Here is a 24,607-nt window from a genome sequence, read left to right on the forward strand (position 1 = left end):
TCTCCATCAAACAATTCTCCCCTTTTTTTCTGTTCTTCCATTCCACCACCTGTTTTTTCTTGGGTGGTACTTAGCATTTCTCTAACTATTCTGCATACTTCTAGCTTCAGGTCGTTGATAACTTCATTCCTGAACTGGTCTATGAGGCTCTCTATATGGTGCCTTATGTGTATTGGTGCGGTGTGTGCTATTGCCTGTTTCTCAGAATTGGGGGCCGAGGAGCCTTTCTTGTTGCTGCCTCTTCCCATGCTGCCTCTTCTTCTCTGTTCCTTATATATGCAAGCTTATATAAGAGGCCCAGCTTCTCTCCCAGTCAGCCACAGCCTGATCGAATTGTGCTGGTTAGGTGTTCCCACTCACCGCTGCGTACCAGGGAGTTATGGACCAGGCAGCCTACGCGTCTTCCCTCCCGGCCACCGTCAGGCTCTGGGATCTGGGTTCGGACAGCCTACCGAGTCCGCCCGCAGCGTCTCGCAGGCCAGGCACTTTTCACCAATCCCGCCTGAGAGGGGGATATGTGGCTGGAATCGCCACCGCACCCTGCTCTCACAGGACTGCTCGGGTCCAGAAAGTCCTCCGCTGGAGTCAAACTGTGGTAGAGTGTCAGTTTCTCTCACTCACCTCACCACAAGTCAGTGCACGCCTCCCTGCCGTTCGCAGATTGCCGTTCTCAGAGCTTCTGTGCTTCTCTCTCCTTGCCGAGCCACTGTAGAGGCAGCCAGCTGCTGCGCGGCGGGAAACCCAAATCGCGGCTTACAATGGCGCGGGGTCCAGCCTCCACACCAAGGCTTTTCTGTTCCTGGTTTAGCACCAGGAATGCATTCCAAGTTGGTTTCTCTCAGCCCAGTTCGTTCCTGAGTCAGCAGAGCATATCTCTACCTGCTTATGTCTCCTTAGTCCGCACCATTCCTGGCTTCTGAGCCAAGTCTTTCAGAGAGCCTCCGGTAGTTGCTGTTATCTGTCTGCCATGTTCTCATGGAAGTCGGGGTAGTCAAGTTTGGAAACCATCGAACACAGACAGACCAAAAGGTCGTTCAATTACTTCCCTCCACTTCTCAAAATATGTCAAATTTTCTTGATCACTACAACTGTAAAAAATTCTGAGGCAACATGGAGAGGCTAATCAAATACTGCATGATTGGAATGGCTGTGGTTGTATGAGGTGGAAAGCTGCAGAGCTGGTCTGAAACTGTTCACAGAAACCCACAGGCTTGTGGTTGCCAGGCAACCACACTGGGATGAGACTGGCTGAACATCACTGTGAGGTGGATTTTAGGCTCTAGGTTTGAAAATTTAAAAGACTGGGATAGTTAAGTTTGGAACCGATCGACCACAGACAGACCAAAAGGTCGTTCAATTACTTCCCTCCACTTCTCAAAATATGTCAAATTTTCTCGATCACTACAACTGTAAAAAAATTCTGAGGCAACATAGAGAGGCTAATCAAATATTGCATGATTGGAATGGCTGTGGTTGTATGAGGTGGAAAGCTGCAGAGTTGGGCTGAAACAGTTCACAGAAATCCACAAGCTTGTGGTTGCCAGGCAACCACACTGGGCTGCGATTGGCTGAGCACCATTGTGAGCTGGAATTTAGGCTCCAGAATACAAGTGTGCAGTAGGAGACCTGAGTCACAATGCTGGGCATTGCCATGGAGACCTCAGTGGCACAGAGGACATTGTAGGGCAAGATTTAAATAGGATGAATATTCTTGGCCTGGTGTGCCAAAATATTGTCTCTGAAGGCTTCACTGCTCAGAATTTGTGGATGGAAATGCTTGCCAATCTACACATGGATGTACTTTCAATGGGATATGAAATATGCCAGGGCCTGGCAGATGATCTCTGCCATGTCCTATCCTTGAGCATACGCTTTTCCCTTCTCATGTCTGTCATTTGGCTGAGTCCTGTTCCCTAAGCTATTCAGTCAAGACTTGCTGGCATCATTCACCTGCAGTATAAGAGCTTTCTGGGAAATTTCTCAGCAGAAATCCTCTGCAAGCACATAGCTTTGGATATGAGAGACAGTGGTGGAAGTTGAATTTCAAGGGCAGATATTTGAAAACAATGAAACAAGCCCCGAATAAGATCTTTACATGTTTCCCAGATGAATATGTTTGGAAATACGGGGGAAGAGGGAGATCAAGGCTGAGAAGAGTGCACACCCATTTCAAGGTACAAAAACCAGGGAAACACATGGGAAAGCAAGAGAGCTGGTTAATCTGATATAAAAATCTTTGATGATGAAAGGAAAATTATATTCTCATGATGATATATTCAGGCTGTAGAAGTGAACTTCTCATGTTGGTTGTCCTATGTGTGGCCTTCTGTATTGGGCGGTGGATGCAGGACAGGAGATCTTCAAATAAATCTGGTGGAACACAAAATACTGAAAAAAAAAATTCAGCCTAAATCCTGTGTATTCCTTCCCTTTGAGAACATATATGGATAATGTACGAAGTTTCAAAAGAGAAAATGTCTTTTGGGTCATGGTTTCAACAATGAAATGGTCACTTCACATAACATTTTGAATTTAGCTTTCACACTTGCTCATGTACCGGGCCTGAGTAAAGCAGAATGCAGAGTAAGCCTCTTCAATAGTTGTGCATTCCATAAGTGGTTTTAAAACCAGTGAAACCCTTTGGACTTAGTGTTTGTATTTAATTGGTTGATTGGTTTTTCAAGTTGTTTGTTTTACTATTTTTAACTTTGTGAGTCAGGGAAGCCCTCACTCATAGTGATTTAGACCTCTCCAAAAGCTCTGAAGTTATTCATGTAACAGCTATTACATGTTATAAGTTTCTCCTATTAAAACTTGAAAGACAAACAGACTCTGCTACTTTTCATCTAAATTCAGTGTTGGGCTAAATTCAGTGTTGGACTTTTTACAAGTCCTTTGAAATGTGTCCTCCTCTAGTCACAGGTCATGCTGCAATTTACTTTCTTGTGAAGAAAGGATTTGAACAAATTGACACAAGTACAGTTTGCCACTACTCAGGACACCTGGTTAAATATCGAGTTCCCTAAATGGTGTGTGTTTTACTTTGATCTCTGCTCACAGTTTACTCATCCAGTTAGAACCACAGGGCTCCAGGCCATAGCGTTCCAGTCCTAAACAAGAAAATTTCCATTCAGTTTTGGGAGTTCATTCGTCTCTCATAATTACTTTTTCCACAAATGTGTGCTTCAGGAGAGGCCCTGTCCAAATGTGGAGAGGCCCATTTTCATTCACTCACTTTCAGGCTTTCTAAGATTTTCAGTTACTAGAGGTTTGCCCAGACTTGCCATTGTCAAGGGACAGTGCACTTCACTTGAAGTTGTGCAGTATTACTTCATGTGTCTCCGTGGAAATTCCACCAATGGGAAACTCTTGCTGTAGTCATCTCCAAGTGTTTCTGCGTAAGAAAATATAAGTAACAAAGGATGTGGTTTCAAGCCCAATGAGGAAAGGAGGGATTATCTTTATTTCAGTGCAGGTTGACCTTTCAAAGAAACAGTAATTCCTATGAAATAGGAGGTAAAATCTTTTGTAAAGAGACATGGACATGACCCGCTCAAGTTTATGTCACTGTTTTTAAAACGCCAAGGGCATTTGAGAAATTCTTGGCTGCTGAATTGTCCCTTTTTTCAAATTTCTCTTAGGTAAGACACTCCAGCTTCGTCAAACCATGGTACTGTTCCTTCCATGTAAAAAACCAAAGCAAAAAAGCAAATAAATTAAAACAAAACCCATCAAATTACATTTGAGAGCACACAATTGCTCAGCAGGCCCAGTATTCAAGAAGCTAGAGGTACAGAAGCCTCAGCCTTCAGCCCATGGCCTGAAGTTTTGTCTCTATCATGGCCCCTCAATTCCCTGGCATGTCCACATTAACTCATGAATCTTTACTCATTTCCTCTTCAAATGCACAGGATCCAATATATTTGAACCCTGTTCACCGGGGCTGTAATCATCCAAGGACACACCAGAGGAAGGGCAGCCACCCCCTTGCCTGGGGCCTTGGAGCTTATCACAATAGAAATGGACACCTGAACATGGGGAGCCAAAACAAAGAGAGGCATATTCCTAAAGTCTGAAACACAGAAGCTACCTATAGACCAGTAGTGGGATTTCACAAATTATGTAAGAATCTCTGTGCACATGCTTTGCATGGTCGCTCATGCCTATAATCCCAGCAATCTGGGGGCTGAGGTGGATGGATCCTTGGGCGTTCCAGTCCATCTTGGGCTACGAATTTATCTCAAGGCCTCTTTCAACAACTACATAAGATGCTGTTTCCAAAAAGAGGACAACACAAAACTAGAAACACTTGGTCCATGTCCCTGGGTTCACTACATGAGTTGTGGAGTCTAAATATTCCATGCTATGAGAAAATAACTGGGATTTTTAGTGAAAGGGGCATTTGCATCCCTTTTCTTAGGGTTTCCTTTTCACCATGTTACATTTGAATTCAGGGAATACCTGCTGGTGATAAGCTATCTAGCATTATGTTGGTTTAGGTATTGAGCTAGTACCTCATGATTAGTGTTCAGGGTTATGCTGGAATGGCTGCAGACCTCCTTGAAATAGCGATTGCAGACAAGTGAACCCCGAGGAAGCTGCACAGTTGAAGCAGGCACTCCAAATATTCATGCACTGCAAGGATTCACTTTCATTTTGGGACTCATCTTCTGGTTTCTGTCTTTTAGTGTTAACTGATACTACCATGGTGGCAGTAATCCAGCAGAGACTGCATGTATGGTTTGCAGGTTTGCTTCCCAAGCCACCAGAAACTTGGCAGAACCCAAATCATTGTGGCATTTTCTTTCCTCCCCTGAAACATTTGGCTTTCTAAGTTTGAAAATTGAATAGACTGGGCTAGTCAAGTTTGGACCCCATGTACCACCAACAGAGCTAAAGACAGAGCCAATTACTTCCCTCCACTTCTCAAAATATGTCAAATTTGCTTGATCACCACAACTTCAAAGAAAATTCTGAGGTAACTTAGAGAGGTTAATCAAATACTGCATGATTGGAATGGCTGTGGTTGTATGACGTGGAAAGCTGCAGCGTTGGGCTGAAACTGTTCACAGAAACCCACAGGCTTGTGGTTGCCAGGCAACCACACTGGGATGAGACTGGCTGAACATCACTGTGACGTGGATTTTAGGCTCTAGGTTTGAAAATTTAAAAGACTGGTGTAGTCAAGTTTGTATATATATATATATATATATATATATATATATATATTGTATTTTTTTTTAAATTTTTTTTAAGGAGAAAAGAAAAAAAAAGCAGGGAAAGGGTACAAGTTATACAGATTTACAGAAAAAAAAGAACAGTAGGAAATCACTAGTTAATGGATTACATATTGTCATCTTAGAAATAATTGTTCAAGTCACATAATTAAAGCTTGTAAAGTGGACATTCCATCAATGATACTGCAAACAGTTCTGTTCATTGATCCAATAAAACCCTGTGATATCATTTTCTATCTTATACATTTAAATATACATGCAGTTATATAGTTTGGAGCACTTTCTTTTCCTCTCTTTTGTACCATGACTATTACACATTTTGGGTTTCATTGCTCCCACGGTTCTTATTACTTTTTTGGAAGAGAGTATAACCAAATGTGACATAACAGAACAGAATCGGTCAAGTCAAAAGGGTGGACATAATAGATAATGTAAAAACATAATACAAGCTGATCAACAATGGTTACCATAATGCCTCCCGCTATCTCTAATAGAATTGCCTATATCGTTAGTTATAATACAATTGAACAAAACAGTAAAGAATAAAACCAACAAAAGCAAAACATTGGAGACATTGTAGGTCTTCAAAAGTAGATAAAAGTCAACAAGAATGGGCGTCATAATGAATCTCATTATCTTCACAGCTGATGCCTAAACTTTCGAACCTGATACTATCCAGCAAAACAGAATAGGGGAACATCAGTTAAAAACCAGATGGTGAGAGTAATACAGGGCTTTAAATCAAGGTAATGAAAAGTCAAAGTGGGTTACTATAATATATCCTGCTATTTTTTTTCCTTTAATTAAAAGGATAAAGATAAAAAAGTAAATAATGGAGTGGAGATTGAGATAAAAGAGGGCATAACAACGAAACAGCGCAGATCAAAACATAACCATTTAAGCAGAATAGTGTTTCACCACCAGATAATCCTAACCTAAAAGTAGTTACCATATTGTCTCTTTCTTTGAAATCCTTGAGTACAACTTCATATAATATAGCATTAAGTATATCAAAACAATGTAAAACCATTCAAGAGAATGACAGCATTACAGAGTATTTAGAATTGACTAACAGAAAATGAACAATGGTTTCTGTATAATCTCCTTGTCTTTAAAAGCTTTTTGCTTATACTATCGTACATTATAAAATCCAATAAGATACAGCCTATTTAGACCATTGGAGACAGAAGGACAAAAGCTAGATGAGACTTCAAAACAAGATGATACTAAATCAGTATTACCTATTAAGATGTCATTTTCTCCAAAATAGCTGTTCCTATCATCCAATCTTCTCTGCCTCATTTCTGTTGAGCTCTTTTTCTGTCAGTAGCTGTCAGTTTGTCTTCTTCATTTTGTTCTCTGCTCCATTCGTTGTGGCCTCTCTGCCATTATTTCTGGATTCTTTGTATTTTTCTTTTTTTAGAATATCCTGCAATACTCTCTGTAGAGTTGAAATAGTGGTTGCAAATTCCCCCAGTTCCTCTTTATCCTGGAAGCACCTTGTTTTTCCATCAATTTCCAGGGAGAGTTGTGCAGGATATCTCAATCTTGGCTGGAGATTATTATCTTTCAAAGCTTGAATTATTTCCCCCCACGCTCTTCGTGATTTGATGGTTTGTGCCGAGAAATCTGCTGTAATTCTGATGGGTGTTCCCTTGTAAGTGGTCTGTTTCTTGTCTCTTACAGCTTTTAATATTCTGTTCTTGTATTGAATTTCTGGAATTTTTATTATTATATGCCTGGGTGTTGCTCTGTTTGGGTTGTAGGTAGCTGGGGTCCTGTATGCCTCATACATCTGAGTATCTTTACCTTTTGCTAAATTAGGAAAATTCTCCTGGATTATTTCTGTGAGTAGCTTTTGTAGTTCACTTGTTTGTGTCCCTACTTCTTCTTTTATGTTCTTGATCCTTAAGTTATGGATCCTCTTATCATCTTCTTGTCTTTGTATTATTGCTGTTTGTTTCTTTGTTATTTTTAAGAAGTTTTTCATTTCATTCTCCCATATTACAAGTCTGCCCTCCAGTTCAGATAGTCTGTCCTTAGTTTCTTTCAAGGTGTTATGCCAGTCTTCCATAGACTTCTTAGTATCTTGGTAGTCCCTTTGAACCTGCTTCATGTATTCTATGCTTTCTCTGTTTTCTCCATCAAACAATTCTCCCCTTTTTTTCTGTTCTTCCATTCCACCGCCTGTTTTTTCTTGGGTGGTACTTAGCATTTCTCTAACTATTCTGCATACTTCTAGCTTCAGGTCGTTGATAACTTCATTCCTGAACTGGTCTATGAGGCTCTCTATATGGTGCCTTATGTGTATTGGTGCGGTGTGTGCTATTGCCTGTTTCTCAGAATTGGGGGCCGAGGAGCCTTTCTTGTTGCTGCCTCTTCCCATGCTGCCTCTTCTTCTCTGTTCCTTATATATGCAAGCTTATATAAGAGGCCCAGCTTCTCTCCCAGTCAGCCACAGCCTGATTGAATTGTGCTGGTTAGGTGTTCCCACTCACCGCTGCGTACCAGGGAGTTATGGACCAGGCAGCCTACGCGTCTTCCCTCCCGGCCACCGTCAGGCTCTGGGATCTGGGTTCGGACAGCCTACCGAGTCCGCCCGCAGCGTCTCGCAGGCCAGGCACTTTTCACCAATCCCGCCTGAGAGGGGGATATGTGGCTGGAATCGCCACCGCACCCTGCTCTCACAGGACTGCTCGGGTCCAGAAAGTCCTCCGCTGGAGTCAAACTGTGGTAGAGTGTCAGTTTCTCTCACTCACCTCACCACAAGTCAGTGCACGCCTCCCTGCCGTTCGCAGATTGCCGTTCTCAGAGCTTCTGTGCTTCTCTCTCCTTGCCAAGCCACTGTAGAGGCAGCCAGCTGCTGCGCGGCGGGAAACCCAAATCGCGGCTTACAATGGCGCGGGGTCCAGCCTCCACACCAAGGCTTTTCTGTTCCTGGTTTAGCACCAGGAATGCATTCCAAGTTGGTTTCTCTCAGCCCAGTTCGTTCCTGAGTCAGCAGAGCATATCTCTACCTGCTTATGTCTCCTTAGTCCGCACCATTCCTGGCTTCTGAGCCAAGTCTTTCAGAGAGCCTCCGGTAGTTGCTGTTATCTGTCTGCCATGTTCTCATGGAAGTCGGGGTAGTCAAGTTTGGAAACCATCGAACACAGACAGACCAAAAGGTCGTTCAATTACTTCCCTCCACTTCTCAAAATATGTCAAATTTTCTTGATCACTACAACTGTAAAAAATTCTGAGGCAACATGGAGAGGCTAATCAAATACTGCATGATTGGAATGGCTGTGGTTGTATGAGGTGGAAAGCTGCAGAGCTGGTCTGAAACTGTTCACAGAAACCCACAGGCTTGTGGTTGCCAGGCAACCACACTGGGATGAGACTGGCTGAACATCACTGTGAGGTGGATTTTAGGCTCTAGGTTTGAAAATTTAAAAGACTGGGATAGTTAAGTTTGGAACCGATCGACCACAGACAGACCAAAAGGTCGTTCAATTACTTCCCTCCACTTCTCAAAATATGTCAAATTTTCTCGATCACTACAACTGTAAAAAAATTCTGAGGCAACATAGAGAGGCTAATCAAATATTGCATGATTGGAATGGCTGTGGTTGTATGAGGTGGAAAGCTGCAGAGTTGGGCTGAAACAGTTCACAGAAATCCACAAGCTTGTGGTTGCCAGGCAACCACACTGGGCTGCGATTGGCTGAGCACCATTGTGAGCTGGAATTTAGGCTCCAGAATACAAGTGTGCAGTAGGAGACCTGAGTCACAATGCTGGGCATTGCCATGGAGACCTCAGTGGCACAGAGGACATTGTAGGGCAAGATTTAAATAGGATGAATATTCTTGGCCTGGTGTGCCAAAATATTGTCTCTGAAGGCTTCACTGCTCAGAATTTGTGGATGGAAATGCTTGCCAATCTACACATGGATGTACTTTCAATGGGATATGAAATATGCCAGGGCCTGGCAGATGATCTCTGCCATGTCCTATCCTTGAGCATACGCTTTTCCCTTCTCATGTCTGTCATTTGGCTGAGTCCTGTTCCCTAAGCTATTCAGTCAAGACTTGCTGGCATCATTCACCTGCAGTATAAGAGCTTTCTGGGAAATTTCTCAGCAGAAATCCTCTGCAAGCACATAGCTTTGGATATGAGAGACAGTGGTGGAAGTTGAATTTCAAGGGCAGATATTTGAAAACAATGAAACAAGCCCCGAATAAGATCTTTACATGTTTCCCAGATGAATATGTTTGGAAATACGGGGGAAGAGGGAGATCAAGGCTGAGAAGAGTGCACACCCATTTCAAGGTACAAAAACCAGGGAAACACATGGGAAAGCAAGAGAGCTGGTTAATCTGATATAAAAATCTTTGATGATGAAAGGAAAATTATATTCTCATGATGATATATTCAGGCTGTAGAAGTGAACTTCTCATGTTGGTTGTCCTATGTGTGGCCTTCTGTATTGGGCGGTGGATGCAGGACAGGAGATCTTCAAATAAATCTGGTGGAACACAAAATACTGAAAAAAAAATTCAGCCTAAATCCTGTGTATTCCTTCCCTTTGAGAACATATATGGATAATGTACGAAGTTTCAAAAGAGAAAATGTCTTTTGGGTCATGGTTTCAACAATGAAATGGTCACTTCACATAACATTTTGAATTTAGCTTTCACACTTGCTCATGTACCGGGCCTGAGTAAAGCAGAATGCAGAGTAAGCCTCTTCAATAGTTGTGCATTCCATAAGTGGTTTTAAAACCAGTGAAACCCTTTGGACTTAGTGTTTGTATTTAATTGGTTGATTGGTTTTTCAAGTTGTTTGTTTTACTATTTTTAACTTTGTGAGTCAGGGAAGCCCTCACTCATAGTGATTTAGACCTCTCCAAAAGCTCTGAAGTTATTCATGTAACAGCTATTACATGTTATAAGTTTCTCCTATTAAAACTTGAAAGACAAACAGACTCTGCTACTTTTCATCTAAATTCAGTGTTGGGCTAAATTCAGTGTTGGACTTTTTACAAGTCCTTTGAAATGTGTCCTCCTCTAGTCACTGGTCGTGCTGGAATTTACTTTCTTGTGAAGACAGGATTTGAGCAAATTGACACAAGTACAGTTTGCCACTACTCTGGACACCTGGTTAAATATCGAGTTCCCTAAATGGTGTGTGTTTTACTTTGATCTCTGCTCACAGTTTGCTCATCCAGTTAGAACCACAGGGCTCCAGGCCATAGCGTTCCAGTCCTAAACAAGAAAATTTCCATTCAGTTTTGGGAGTTCATTCGTCTCTCATAATTACTTTTTCCACAAATGTGTGCTTCAGGAGAGGCCCTGTCCAAATGTGGAGAGGCCCATTTTCATTCACTCACTTTCAGGCTTTCTAAGATTTTCAGTTACTAGAGGTTTGCCCAGACTTGCCATTGTCAAGGGACAGCGCACTTCACTTGAAGTTGTGCAGTATTACTTCATGTGTCTCCGTGGAAATTCCACCAATGGGAAACTCTTGCTGTAGTCATCTCCAAGTGTTTCTGCGTAAGAAAATATAAGTAACAAAGGATGTGGTTTCAAGCCCAATGAGGAAAGGAGGGATTATCTTTATTTCAGTGCAGGTTGACCTTTCAAAGAAACAGTAATTCCTATGAAATAGGAGGTAAAATCTTTTGTAAAGAGACATGGACATGACCCGCTCAAGTTTATGTCACTGTTTTTAAAACGCCAAGGGCATTTGAGAAATTCTTGGCTGCTGAATTGTCCCTTTTTTCAAATTTCTCTTAGGTAAGACACTCCAGCTTCGTCAAACCATGGTACTGTTCCTTCCATGTAAAAAAGCAAAGCAAAAAAGCAAATAAATTAAAACAAAACCCATCAAATTACATTTGAGAGCACACAATTGCTCAGCAGGCCCAGTATTCAAGAAGCTAGAGGTACAGAAGCCTCAGCCTTCAGCCCATGGCCTGAAGTTTTGTCTCTATCATGGCCCCTCAATTCCCTGGCATGTCCACATTAACTCATGAATCTTTACTCATTTCCTCTTCAAATGCACAGGATCCAATATATTTGAACCCTGTTCACCGGGGCTGTAATCATCCAAGGACACACCAGAGGAAGGGCAGCCACCCCCTTGCCTGGGGCCTTGGAGCTTATCACAATAGAAATGGACACCTGAACATGGGGAGCCAAAACAAAGAGAGGCATATTCCTAAAGTCTGAAACACAGAAGCTACCTATAGACCAGTAGTGGGATTTCACAAATTATGTAAGAATCTCTGTGCACATGCTTTGCATGGTCGCTCATGCCTATAATCCCAGCAATCTGGGGGCTGAGGTGGATGGATCCTTGGGCGTTCCAGTCCATCTTGGGCTACGAATTTATCTCAAGGCCTCTTTCAACAACTACATAAGATGCTGTTTCCAAAAAGAGGACAACACAAAACTAGAAACACTTGGTCCATGTCCCTGGGTTCACTACATGAGTTGTGGAGTCTAAATATTCCATGCTATGAGAAAATAACTGGGATTTTTAGTGAAAGGGGCATTTGCATCCCTTTTCTTAGGGTTTCCTTTTCACCATGTTACATTTGAATTCAGGGAATACCTGCTGGTGATAAGCTATCTAGCATTATGTTGGTTTAGGTATTGAGCTAGTACCTCATGATTAGTGTTCAGGGTTATGCTGGAATGGCTGCAGACCTCCTTGAAATAGCGATTGCAGACAAGTGAACCCCGAGGAAGCTGCACAGTTGAAGCAGGCACTCCAAATATTCATGCACTGCAAGGATTCACTTTCATTTTGGGACTCATCTTCTGGTTTCTGTCTTTTAGTGTTAACTGATACTACCATGGTGGCAGTAATCCAGCAGAGACTGCATGTATGGTTTGCAGGTTTGCTTCCCAAGCCACCAGAAACTTGGCAGAACCCAAATCATTGTGGCATTTTCTTTCCTCCCCTGAAACATTTGGCTTTCTAAGTTTGAAAATTGAATAGACTGGGCTAGTCAAGTTTGGACCCCATGTACCACCAACAGAGCTAAAGACAGAGCCAATTACTTCCCTCCACTTCTCAAAATATGTCAAATTTGCTTGATCACCACAACTTCAAAGAAAATTCTGAGGTAACTTAGAGAGGTTAATCAAATACTGCATGATTGGAATGGCTGTGGTTGTATGACGTGGAAAGCTGCAGCGTTGGGCTGAAACTGTTCACAGAAACCCACAGGCTTGTGGTTGCCAGGCAACCACACTGGGATGAGACTGGCTGAACATCACTGTGAGGTGGATTTTAGGCTCTAGGTTTGAAAATTTAAAAGACTGGTGTAGTCAAGTTTGTATATATATATATATATATATATATATATATATATTTGTATTTTTTTTTAAATTTTATTTAAGGAGAAAAGAAAAAAAAAGCAGGGAAAGGGTACAAGTTATACAGATTTACAGAAAAAAAAGAACAGTAGGAAATCACTAGTTAATGGATTACATATTGTCATCTTAGAAATAATTGTTCAAGTCACATAATTAAAGCTTGTAAAGTGGACATTCCATCAATGATACTGCAAACAGTTCTGTTCATTGATCCAATAAAACCCTGTGATATCATTTTCTATCTTATACATTTAAATATACATGCAGTTATATAGTTTGGAGCACTTTCTTTTCCTCTCTTTTGTACCATGACTATTACACATTTTGGGTTTCATTGCTCCCACGGTTCTTATTACTTTTTTGGAAGAGAGTATAACCAAATGTGACATAACAGAACAGAATCGGTCAAGTCAAAAGGGTGGACATAATAGATAATGTAAAAACATAATACAAGCTGATCAACAATGGTTACCATAATGCCTCCCGCTATCTCTAATAGAATTGCCTATATCGTTAGTTATAATACAATTGAACAAAACAGTAAAGAATAAAACCAACAAAAGCAAAACATTGGAGACATTGTAGGTCTTCAAAAGTAGATAAAAGTCAACAAGAATGGGCGTCATAATGAATCTCATTATCTTCACAGCTGATGCCTAAACTTTCGAACCTGATACTATCCAGCAAAACAGAATAGGGGAACATCAGTTAAAAACCAGATGGTGAGAGTAATACAGGGCTTTAAATCAAGGTAATGAAAAGTCAAAGTGGGTTACTATAATATATCCTGCTATTTTTTTTCCTTTAATTAAAAGGATAAAGATAAAAAAGTAAATAATGGAGTGGAGATTGAGATAAAAGAGGGCATAACAACGAAACAGCGCAGATCAAAACATAACCATTTAAGCAGAATAGTGTTTCACCACCAGATAATCCTAACCTAAAAGTAGTTACCATATTGTCTCTTTCTTTGAAATCCTTGAGTACAACTTCATATAATATAGCATTAAGTATATCAAAACAATGTAAAACCATTCAAGAGAATGACAGCATTACAGAGTATTTAGAATTGACTAACAGAAAATGAACAATGGTTTCTGTATAATCTCCTTGTCTTTAAAAGCTTTTTGCTTATACTATCGTACATTATAAAATCCAATAAGATACAGCCTATTTAGACCATTGGAGACAGAAGGACAAAAGCTAGATGAGACTTCAAAACAAGATGATACTAAATCAGTATTACCTATTAAGATGTCATTTTCTCCAAAATAGCTGTTCCTATCATCCAATCTTCTCTGCCTCATTTCTGTTGAGCTCTTTTTCTGTCAGTAGCTGTCAGTTTGTCTTCTTCATTTTGTTCTCTGCTCCATTCGTTGTGGCCTCTCTGCCATTATTTCTGGATTCTTTGTATTTTTCTTTTTTTAGAATATCCTGCAATACTCTCTGTAGAGTTGAAATAGTGGTTGCAAATTCCCCCAGTTCCTCTTTATCCTGGAAGCACCTTGTTTTTCCATCAATTTCCAGGGAGAGTTGTGCAGGATATCTCAATCTTGGCTGGAGATTATTATCTTTCAAAGCTTGAATTATTTCCCCCCACGCTCTTCGTGATTTGATGGTTTGTGCCGAGAAATCTGCTGTAATTCTGATGGGTGTTCCCTTGTAAGTGGTCTGTTTCTTGTCTCTTACAGCTTTTAATATTCTGTTCTTGTATTGAATTTCTGGAATTTTTATTATTATATGCCTGGGTGTTGCTCTGTTTGGGTTGTAGGTAGCTGGGGTCCTGTATGCCTCATACATCTGAGTATCTTTACCTTTTGCTAAATTAGGAAAATTCTCCTGGATTATTTCTGTGAGTAGCTTTTGTAGTTCACTTGTTTGTGTCCCTACTTCTTCTTTTATGTTCTTGATCCTTAAGTTATGGATCCTCTTATCATCTTCTTGTCTTTGTATTATTGCTGTTTGTTTCTTTGTTATTTTTAAGAAGTTTTTCATTTCATTCTCCCATATTACAAGTCTGCCCTCCAGTTCAGATAGTCTGTCCTTAGTTTCTTTCAAGGTGTTATGCCAGTCTTCCATAGACTTCTTAGTATCTTGGTAGTCCCTTTGAACCTGCTTCATGTATTCTATGCTTTCTCTGTTTTCTCCATCAAACAATTCTCCCCTTTTTTTCTGTTCTTCCATTCCACCGCCTGTTTTTTCTTGGGTGGTACTTAGCATTTCTCTAACTATTCTGCATACTTCTAGCTTCAGGTCGTTGATAACTTCATTCCTGAACTGGTCTATGAGGCTCTCTATATGGTGCCTTATGTGTATTGGTGCGGTGTGTGCTATTGCCTGTTTCTCAGAATTGGGGGCCGAGGAGCCTTTCTTGTTGCTGCCTCTTCCCATGCTGCCTCTTCTTCTCTGTTCCTTATATATGCAAGCTTATATAAGAGGCCCAGCTTCTCTCCCAGTCAGCCACAGCCTGATCGAATTGTGCTGGTTAGGTGTTCCCACTCACCGCTGCGTACCAGGGAGTTATGGACCAGGCAGCCTACGCGTCTTCCATCCCGGCCACCGTCAGGCTCTGGGATCTGGGTTCGGACAGCCTACCGAGTCCGCCCGCAGCGTCTCGCAGGCCAGGCACTTTTCACCAATCCCGCCTGAGAGGGGGATATGTGGCTGGAATCGCCACCGCACCCTGCTCTCACAGGACTGCTCGGGTCCAGAAAGTCCTCCGCTGGAGTCAAACTGTGGTAGAGTGTCAGTTTCTCTCACTCACCTCACCACAAGTCAGTGCACGCCTCCCTGCCGTTCGCAGATTGCCGTTCTCAGAGCTTCTGTGCTTCTCTCTCCTTGCCGAGCCACTGTAGAGGCAGCCAGCTGCTGCGCGGCGGGAAACCCAAATCGCGGCTTACAATGGCGCGGGGTCCAGCCTCCACACCAAGGCTTTTCTGTTCCTGGTTTAGCACCAGGAATGCATTCCAAGTTGGTTTCTCTCAGCCCAGTTCGTTCCTGAGTCAGCAGAGCATATCTCTACCTGCTTATGTCTCCTTAGTCCGCACCATTCCTGGCTTCTGAGCCAAGTCTTTCAGAGAGCCTCCGGTAGTTGCTGTTATCTGTCTGCCATGTTCTCATGGAAGTCGGGGTAGTCAAGTTTGGAAACCATCGAACACAGACAGACCAAAAGGTCGTTCAATTACTTCCCTCCACTTCTCAAAATATGTCAAATTTTCTTGATCACTACAACTGTAAAAAATTCTGAGGCAACATGGAGAGGCTAATCAAATACTGCATGATTGGAATGGCTGTGGTTGTATGAGGTGGAAAGCTGCAGAGCTGGTCTGAAACTGTTCACAGAAACCCACAGGCTTGTGGTTGCCAGGCAACCACACTGGGATGAGACTGGCTGAACATCACTGTGAGGTGGATTTTAGGCTATAGGTTTGAAAATTTAAAAGACTGGGATAGTTAAGTTTGGAACCGATCGACCACAGACAGACCAAAAGGTCGTTCAATTACTTCCCTCCACTTCTCAAAATATGTCAAATTTTCTCGATCACTACAACTGTAAAAAAATTCTGAGGCAACATAGAGAGGCTAATCAAATATTGCATGATTGGAATGGCTGTGGTTGCATGAGGTGGAAAGCTGCAGAGTTGGGCTGAAACAGTTCACAGAAATCCACAAGCTTGTGGTTGCCAGGCAACCACACTGGGATGCGATTGGCTGAGCACCATTGTGAGCTGGACTTTAGGCTCTAGGATACAAGTGTGCAGTAGGAGACCTGAGTCACAATGCTGGGCGTTGCCATGGAGAGCTCAGTGGCACAGAGGACCTTGTAGGGCAAGATTTATATAGGATGAATATTCTTGGCCTGGTATGCCACAATATTCTCTCTGAAGGCTTCACTGCTCAGAATTTGTGGATGGAAATGCTTGCCAATCTACACATGGATGTACTTTCCATGGGATATGAAATATGCCAGGGCCTGGCAGATGATCTCTGCCATGTCCTATCCTTGAGCATACGCTTTTCCCTTGTCATGTCTCTCATTTGGCTGAGTCCTGTTCCCTAAGCTATTCAGTCATGACTTGCTGGCATCATTCACCTGCAGTATAAGAGCTTTCTGGGAAATTTCTCAGCAGAAATCCTCTGCAAGCACATAGCTTTGGATATGAGAGACAGTGGTGGAAGTTGAATTTCAAGGGCAGATATTTGAAAACAATGAAACAAGCCCCGAATAAGATCTTTACATGATTCCCAGATGAATATGTTTGGAAATACGGGGGAAGATGGAGATCAAGGCTGAGAAGAGTGCACACCCATTTCAAGGTACAAAAACCAGGGAAAAACATGGGAAAGCAAGAGAGCTGGTTAATCTGATGTAAAAATCTTTGATGATGAAAGACAAATTATATTCTCATGATGATAGATTCAGGCTGTAGAAGTGAACTTCTCATGTTGGTTGTCCTATGTGTGGCCTTCTGCATTGGGCAGTGGATGCAGGACAGGAGCTCTTCAAATTATCTGGTGGAACACAAAATACTGAAAAAAAATTCAGCCTAAATCCTGTGTATTCCTTCCCTTTGAGAACATATATGGATAATGTACGAAGTTTCAAAAGAGAAAATGTCTTTTGGGTCATGGTTTCAACAATGAAATGGTCAGTTCACATAACATTTTGAATTTTGCTTTCAGACTTGCTCATGTACCGGGCCTGAGTAAAGCAGAATGCAGAGTAAGCCTCTTCAATAGTTGTGCTTTCCATAAGTGGTTTTAAAACCAGTGAAACCCTTTGGACTTAGTGTTTGTATTTAATTGGTTGATTGGTTTTTCAAATTGTTTGTTTTATATTTTTAACTTTGTGAGTCAGGGAAGCCCTCACTCATAGTGATTTAGACCTCTCCAAAAGCTCTGAAATTATTCATGTAACAGCTATTACATGTTATAAGTTTCTCCTATTAAAACTTGAAAGACAAACAGACTCTTCTACTTTTCATCTAAATTCAGTGTTGGGCTAAATTCAGTGTTGGACTTTTTACAAGTCCTTTGAAATGTGTCCTCCTCTAGTCACTGTTCGTGCTGGAAATTACTTTCTTGTGAAGACAGGATTTGAGCAAATTGACACAAGTACAGTTTGCCACTACTCTGGACACCTGGTTAAATATCGAGTTGCCTAAATGGTGTGTGTTTTACTTTGATCTCTGCTCACACTTTGCTCTTCCAGTTAGAACCACAGGGCTCCAGGCCATAGCGTTAAAAGCCTAAACAAGAAAATTTCCATTCCGTTTTGTGAGTTCATTCGTCTCTCATAATTACTTTTTCCACAAATGTGTGCTTCAGGAGAGGCCGTGTCCAAATGTGGAGAGGCCCATTTTCTTTCACTCACTTTCAGACTTTCTAAGATTTTCAGTTACTAGAGGTTTGCCCAGACTTGCCATTGTCAAGGGACAGTGCACTTCACTTGAAGTTGTGCAGTATTACTTCATGTGTCTCCGTGGAATTTCCACCAATGGGAAACTCTTGCTGTATACATCTCCAAGTGTTTCTGCGTAAGAAAATATAAGTAACAAAGGATGTGGTTTCAAGCCCAATGAGGAAAGGAGGGATTATCTTTATTTCAGTGCAGGTTGACCTTTCAAAGAAACAGTAATTCCTATGAAATAGGAGGTAAAATCTTTTGTGAAGAGACATGGACATGACCCGCTCAAGTTTATGTCACTGTTTTTAAAACGCCAAGGGCATTTGAGAAATTCTTGGCTGCTGAATTGTCCCTTTTTTCAAATTTCTCTTAGGTAAGACACTCCAGCTTCGTCAAACCATGGTACTGTTCCTTCCATGTAACAAACCAAAGCAAAAAAGAAAATAAATTAAAACAAAACCCATCAAATTACATTTGAGAGCACACAATTGCTCAGCAGGCCCACTATTCAAGAAGCTAGAGGTACAGAAGCCTCAGCCTTCAGCCCATGGCCTGAAGTTTTGTCTCTATCATGGCCCCTCAATTCCCTGGCATGTCCACATTAACTCATGAATCTTTACTCATTTCCTCTTCAAATGCACAGGATCCAATATATTTGAACCCTGTTCACCTGGGCTGTAATCATCCAAGGACACACCAGAGGAAGGGCAGCCACCCCCTTGCCTGGGGCCTTGGAGCTTATCACAATAGAAATGGACACCTGAACTAGGGGAGCCAAAACAAAGAGAGGCATATTCCTAACGTCTGAAGCACAGAAGCTACCTATAGACCAGTAGTGGGATTACACAAATTATGTAAGAATCTCTGTGCACATGCTTGGCATGGTCGCTCATGCCTATAATCCCAGCAATCTGGGGGCTGAGGTGGATGGATCCTTGGGCGTTCCAGTCCATCTTGGGCTACGAATTTATCTCAAGGCCTCTTTCAACAACTACATAAGATGCTGTTTCCAAAAAGAGGACAAAAGAAAACTAGACACACTTGGTCCAGGTCCCTGGGTTCACTACATGAGTTGTGGAGTCTAAATATTCCATGCCATGAGAAAATACATGGGATTTTTAGTGAAAGGGGCATTTGCATCCCTTTTCTAAGGGTTTCCCTTTCACCATGTTACATTTGAATTCTGGGAAAACCTGCTGGTGATAAGCTATCTAGCATTATGTTGGTTTAGGTATTGAGCTAGTACCTCATGTTTAGTGTTCAGGGTTATGCTGGAATGGCTGCAGACCTCCTTGAAATACCAATTACAGACAAGTGAAGCCCGAGGAAGCTGGATAGTTGAAGCAGGGACTCCAAATATTCATGCACTGCAAGGATTCACATTCATTTTGGGACTCATCTCATGGTTGCTGGCTCTTAGTGCTAACTGATACTACCATGGTGGCAGTAATCCAGCAGAGACTGCATGTATCGTTTGCAGGTTTGCTTCCCAAGCCACCAGAAACTTGGCAGAACCCAAATCATTGTGGCATTTTCTTTCCTCCCCTGAAACATTTGGCTTTCTAAGTTTGAAAATTGAATAGACTGGGCTAGTCAAGTTTGGACCCCATGTACCACCAACAGAGCTAAAGACAGAGCCAATTACTTCCCTCCACTTGTCAAAATATGTCAAATTTGCTTGATCACCACAACTTCAAAGAAAATTCTGAGGCAACTTAGAGAGGTTATTCAAATACTGCATGATTGGAATGGCTGTTTTTGTATGAGGTGGAAAGCTGCAGAGTTGGGCTGAAACTGTTCACAGAAACCCACAGGCTTGTGGTTGCCAGGCAACCACACTGGGATGAGACTGGCTGAACATCACTGTGAGGTGGATTTTAGGCTCTAGGTTTGAAAATTTAAAAGACTGGGGTAGTCAAGTTTGGAAACCATCGACCACAGACAGACCAAAAGGTCTTTCAATTACTTCCCTCCACTTCTCAAAATATGTGAAATTTTCTTGATCACTACAACTGTAAAAAAAATTCTGAGGCAACATAGAGAGGCTAATCAAATACTGCATGATTGGAATGGCTGTGGTTGTATGAGGTGGAACGCTGCAGAGTTGGGCTGAAACAGTTCACAGAAATCCACAAGCTTGTGGTTGCCAGGCAACCACAGTGGGCTGCGATTGGCATAGCACCATTGTGAGCTGGACTTTAGGCTCTAGGATACAAGTGTGCAGTAGGAGACCTGAGTCACAATGCTGGGCGTTGCCATGGAGAGCTCAGTGGCACAGAGGACCTTGTAGGGCGAGATTTATATAGGATGAATATTCTTGGCCTGGTATGCCACAATATTCTCTCTGAAGGCTTCACTGCTCTGAATTTGTGCCTGGAAATGCTTGCCAATCTACACATGGATGTACTTTCAATGGGATATGAAATATGCCAGGGCCTGGTAAATGATCTCTGCCATGTCCTATCCTTGAGCATACGCTTTTCCCTTGTTATGTCTGTCATTTGGCTGAGTCCTGTTCCCTAAGCTATTCAGTCAAGACTTGCTGGCATCATTCACCTGCAGTATAAGAGCTTTCTGGGAAATTTCTCAGCAGAAATCCTCTGCAAGCACATAGCTTTGGATATGAGAGACAGTGGTGGAAGTTGAATTTCAAGGGCAGATATTTGAAAACCATGAAACAAGCCCCGAATAAGATCTTTACATGTTTCCCAGATGAATATGTTTGGAAATACGGGGGAAGATGGAGATCAAGGCTGAGAAGAGTGCACACCCATTTCAAGGTACAAAAACCAGGGAAAAACATGGGAAAGCAAGAGAGCTGGTTAATCTGATGTAAAAATCTTTGATGATGAAAGGAAAATTATATTCTCATGATGATAGATTCAGGCTGTAGAAGTGAACTTCTCATGTTGGTTGTCCTATGTGTGGCCTTCTGCATTGGGCAGTGGATGAAGGACAGGAGATCTTCAAATTATCTGGTGGAACACAAAATACTGAAAAAAAATTCAGCCTAAATCCTATGTATTCCTTCCCTTTGAGAACATATATGGATAATGTACGAAGTTTCAAAAGAGAAAATGTCTTTTGGGTCATGGTTTCAACAATGAAATGGTCAGTTCACATAACATTTTGAATTTTGCTTTCAGACTTGCTCATGTACCTGGCCTGAATATATTAGAATGCAGAGTAAGCCTGTTCAATAGTTGTGCATTCCATAAGTGGTTTTAAAACCAGTGAAACCCTTTGGACTTAGTGTTTGTATTTAATTGGTTGATTGGTTTTTCAAATTGTTTGTTTTACTATTTTTAACTTTGTGAGTCAGGGAAGCCCTCACTCATAGTGATTTAGACCTCTCCAAAAGCTCTGAAGTTATTCATGTAACAGCTATTACATGTTATAAGTTTCTCCTATTAAAACTTGAAAGACAAACAGACTCTGCTACTTTTCATCTAAATTCAGTGTTTGGCTAAATTCAGTGTTGGACTTTTTACAAGTCCTTTGAAATGTGTCCTCCTCTAGTCACTGGTCGTGCTGGAATTTACTTTCTTGTGAAGACAGGATTTGAGCAAATTGACACAAGTACAGTTTGCCACTACTCTGGACACCTGGTTAAATATCAAGTTCCCTAAATGGTGTGTGTTTTACTTTGATCTCTGCTCACACTTTGCTCATCCAGTTAGAACCACAGGGCTCCAGGCCATAGCGTTCCAGGCCTAAACAAGAAAATTTCCATTCCGTTTTGGTAGTTCATTCGTCTCTCATAATTACTTTTTCCACAAATGTGTGCTTCAGGAGAGGCCCTGTCCAAATGTGGAGAGGCCCATTTTCATTCACTCACTTTCTGACTTTCTAAGATTTTCAGTTACTAGAGGTTTGCCCAGACTTGCCATTGTCAAGGGATAGTACAGTTCACTTGAAGTTGTGCAGTGTTACTTCATGTGTCTCCGTTGAAATTCCACCAATGGGAAACTCTTGCTGTAGTCATCTCCAAGTGTTTCTGCATAAGAAACTATAAGTAACAAAGGATGTGGTTTCAAGCCCAATGAGGAAAGGAGGGATTATCTTTATTTCAGTGCAGGTTGACCTTTCAAAGAAACAGTAATTCCTATGAAATAGGAGGTAAAATCTTTTGTAAAGAGACGTGGACATGACGCGCTCAAGTTTATGTCACAATTTTTAAAACGCCAAGGGCATTTGAGAAATTCTTGGCTGCTGAATTGTCCCTTTTTTCAAATTTCTCTTAGGTAAGACACTCCAGCTTCGTCAAACCATGGTACTGTTCCTTCCATGTAAAAAACCAAAGCAAAAAAGCAAATAAATTAAAACAAAACCCATCAAATTACATTTGAGAGCACACAATTGCTCAGCAGGCCCACTATTCAAGAAGCTAGAGGTACAGAAGCCTCAGCCTTCAGCCCATGGCCTGAAGTTTTGTCTCTATCATGGCCCCTCAATTCCCTGGCATGTCCACATTAACTCATGAATCTTTACTCATTTCCTCTTCAAATGCACAGGATCCAATATATTTGAACCCTGTTCACCTGGGCTGTAATCATCCAAGGACACACCAGAGGAAGGGCAGCCACCCCCATGCCTGGAGCCTTGGAGCTTATCAGAATAGAAATGGACACCTGAACAAGGGAAGCCAAAACAAAGAGAGGCATATTCCTAAAGTCTGAAGCACAGAAGCTACCTATAGACCAGTAGTGGGATTTCACAAATTATGTAAGAATCTCGGTGCACATGCTTGGCATGGTCGCTCATGCCTATAATCCCAGCAATCTGGGGGCTGAGGTGGATGTATCCTTGGGAGTTCCAGTCCATCTTGGGCTACGAATTTATCTCAAGGCCTCTTTCAACAACTACATAAGATGCTGTTTCCAAAAAGAGGACAACACAAAACTAGAAACACTTGGTCCATGTCCCTGGGTTCACTACATGAGTTGTGGAGTCTAAATATTCCATGCTATGAGAAAATAACTGGGATTTTTAGTGAAAGGGGCATTTGCATCCCTTTTCTAAGGGTTTCCCTTTCACCATGTTACATTTGAATTCTGGGAAAACCTGCTGGTGATAAGCTATCTAGCATTATGTTGGTTTAGGTATTGAGCTAGTACCTCATGATTAGTGTTCAGGGTTATGCTGGAATGGCTGCAGACCTCGTTTGAAATAGCGATTGCAGACAAGTGAACCCCGAGGAAGCTGCATAGTTGCAGCAGGCACTCCAAATATTCATGCACTGCAAGGATTCACTTTCATTTTGGGACTCATCTTCTGGTTTCTGTCTTTTAGTGTTAACTGATACTACCATGGTGGCAGTAATCCAGCAGAGACTGCATGTATGGTTTGCAGGTTTGCTTCCCAAGCCACCAGAAACTTGGCAGAACCCAAATCATTGTGGCATTTTCTTTCCTCCCCTGAAACATTTGGCTTTCTAAGTTTGAAAATTGAATAGACTGGGCTAGTCAAGTTTGGACCCCATGTACCACCAACAGAGCTAAAGACAGAGCCAATTACTTCCCTCCACTTGTCAAAATATGTCAAATTTGCTTGATCACCACAACCTCAAAGAAAATTCTGAGGCAACTTAGAGAGGTTAATCAAATACTGCATGATTGGAATGGCTGTGGTTGTATGAGGTGGAAAGCTGCAGAGTTGGGCTGAAACTGTTCACAGAAACCCACAGGCTTGTGGTTGCCAGGCAACCACACTGGGATGAGACTGGCTGAACATCACTGTGAGGTGGATTTTAGGCTCTAGGTTTGAAAATTTAAAAGACTGGGGTAGTCAAGTTTGGAACCCATGGACCACAGTCAGACCAAAAGGTCGTTCAATTACTTCCCTCCACTTCTCAAAATATGTCAAATTTTCTCGATCACTACAACTGTAAAAAAATTCTGAGGCAACATAGAGAGGCTAATCAAATAATGCATGATTGGAATGGCTGTGGTTGTATGAGGTGGAAAGCTGCAGAGTTGGGCTGAAACAGTTCACAGAAATCCACAAGCTTGTGGTTGCCAGGCAACCACACTGGGCTGCGATTGGCTGAGCACAATTGTGAGCTGGACTTTAGGCTCTAGAATACAAGTGTGCAGTAGGAGACCTGAGTCACAATGCTGGGCGTTGCCATGGAGACCTCAGTGGCACAGAGGACATTGTAGGGCAAGATTTAAATAGGATGACTATTCTTGGCCTGGTGTGCCACAATATTCTCTCTGAAGGCTTCACTGCTCAGAATTTGTGGATGGAAATGCTTGCCAATCTACACATGGATGTACTTTCAATGGGATATGAAATATGCCAGGGCCTGGCAGATGATCTCTGCCATGTCTTATCCTTAAGCATACGCTTTTCCCTTGTCATGTCTCTCATTTGGCTGAGTCCTGTTCCCTAAGCTATTCAGTCACGACTTGCTGGCATCATTCACATGCAGTATAAGAGCTTTCTGTGAAATTTCTCAGCAGAAATCCTCTGCAAGCACATAGCTTTGGATATGAGAGACAGTGGTGGAAGTTGAATTTCAAGGGCAGATATTTGAAAACAATGAAACAAGCCCCGAATAAGATCTTTACATGATTCCCAGATGAATATGTTT

The sequence above is a fragment of the Cavia porcellus genome, unplaced genomic scaffold (genome assembly GCF_034190915.1).
Source record: "Cavia porcellus strain 051 isolate PalLab524CR breed Dunkin Hartley unplaced genomic scaffold, mCavPor4.1 scaffold_45, whole genome shotgun sequence".
NCBI classification, from domain to species: Eukaryota; Metazoa; Chordata; class Mammalia; order Rodentia; family Caviidae; genus Cavia; species Cavia porcellus.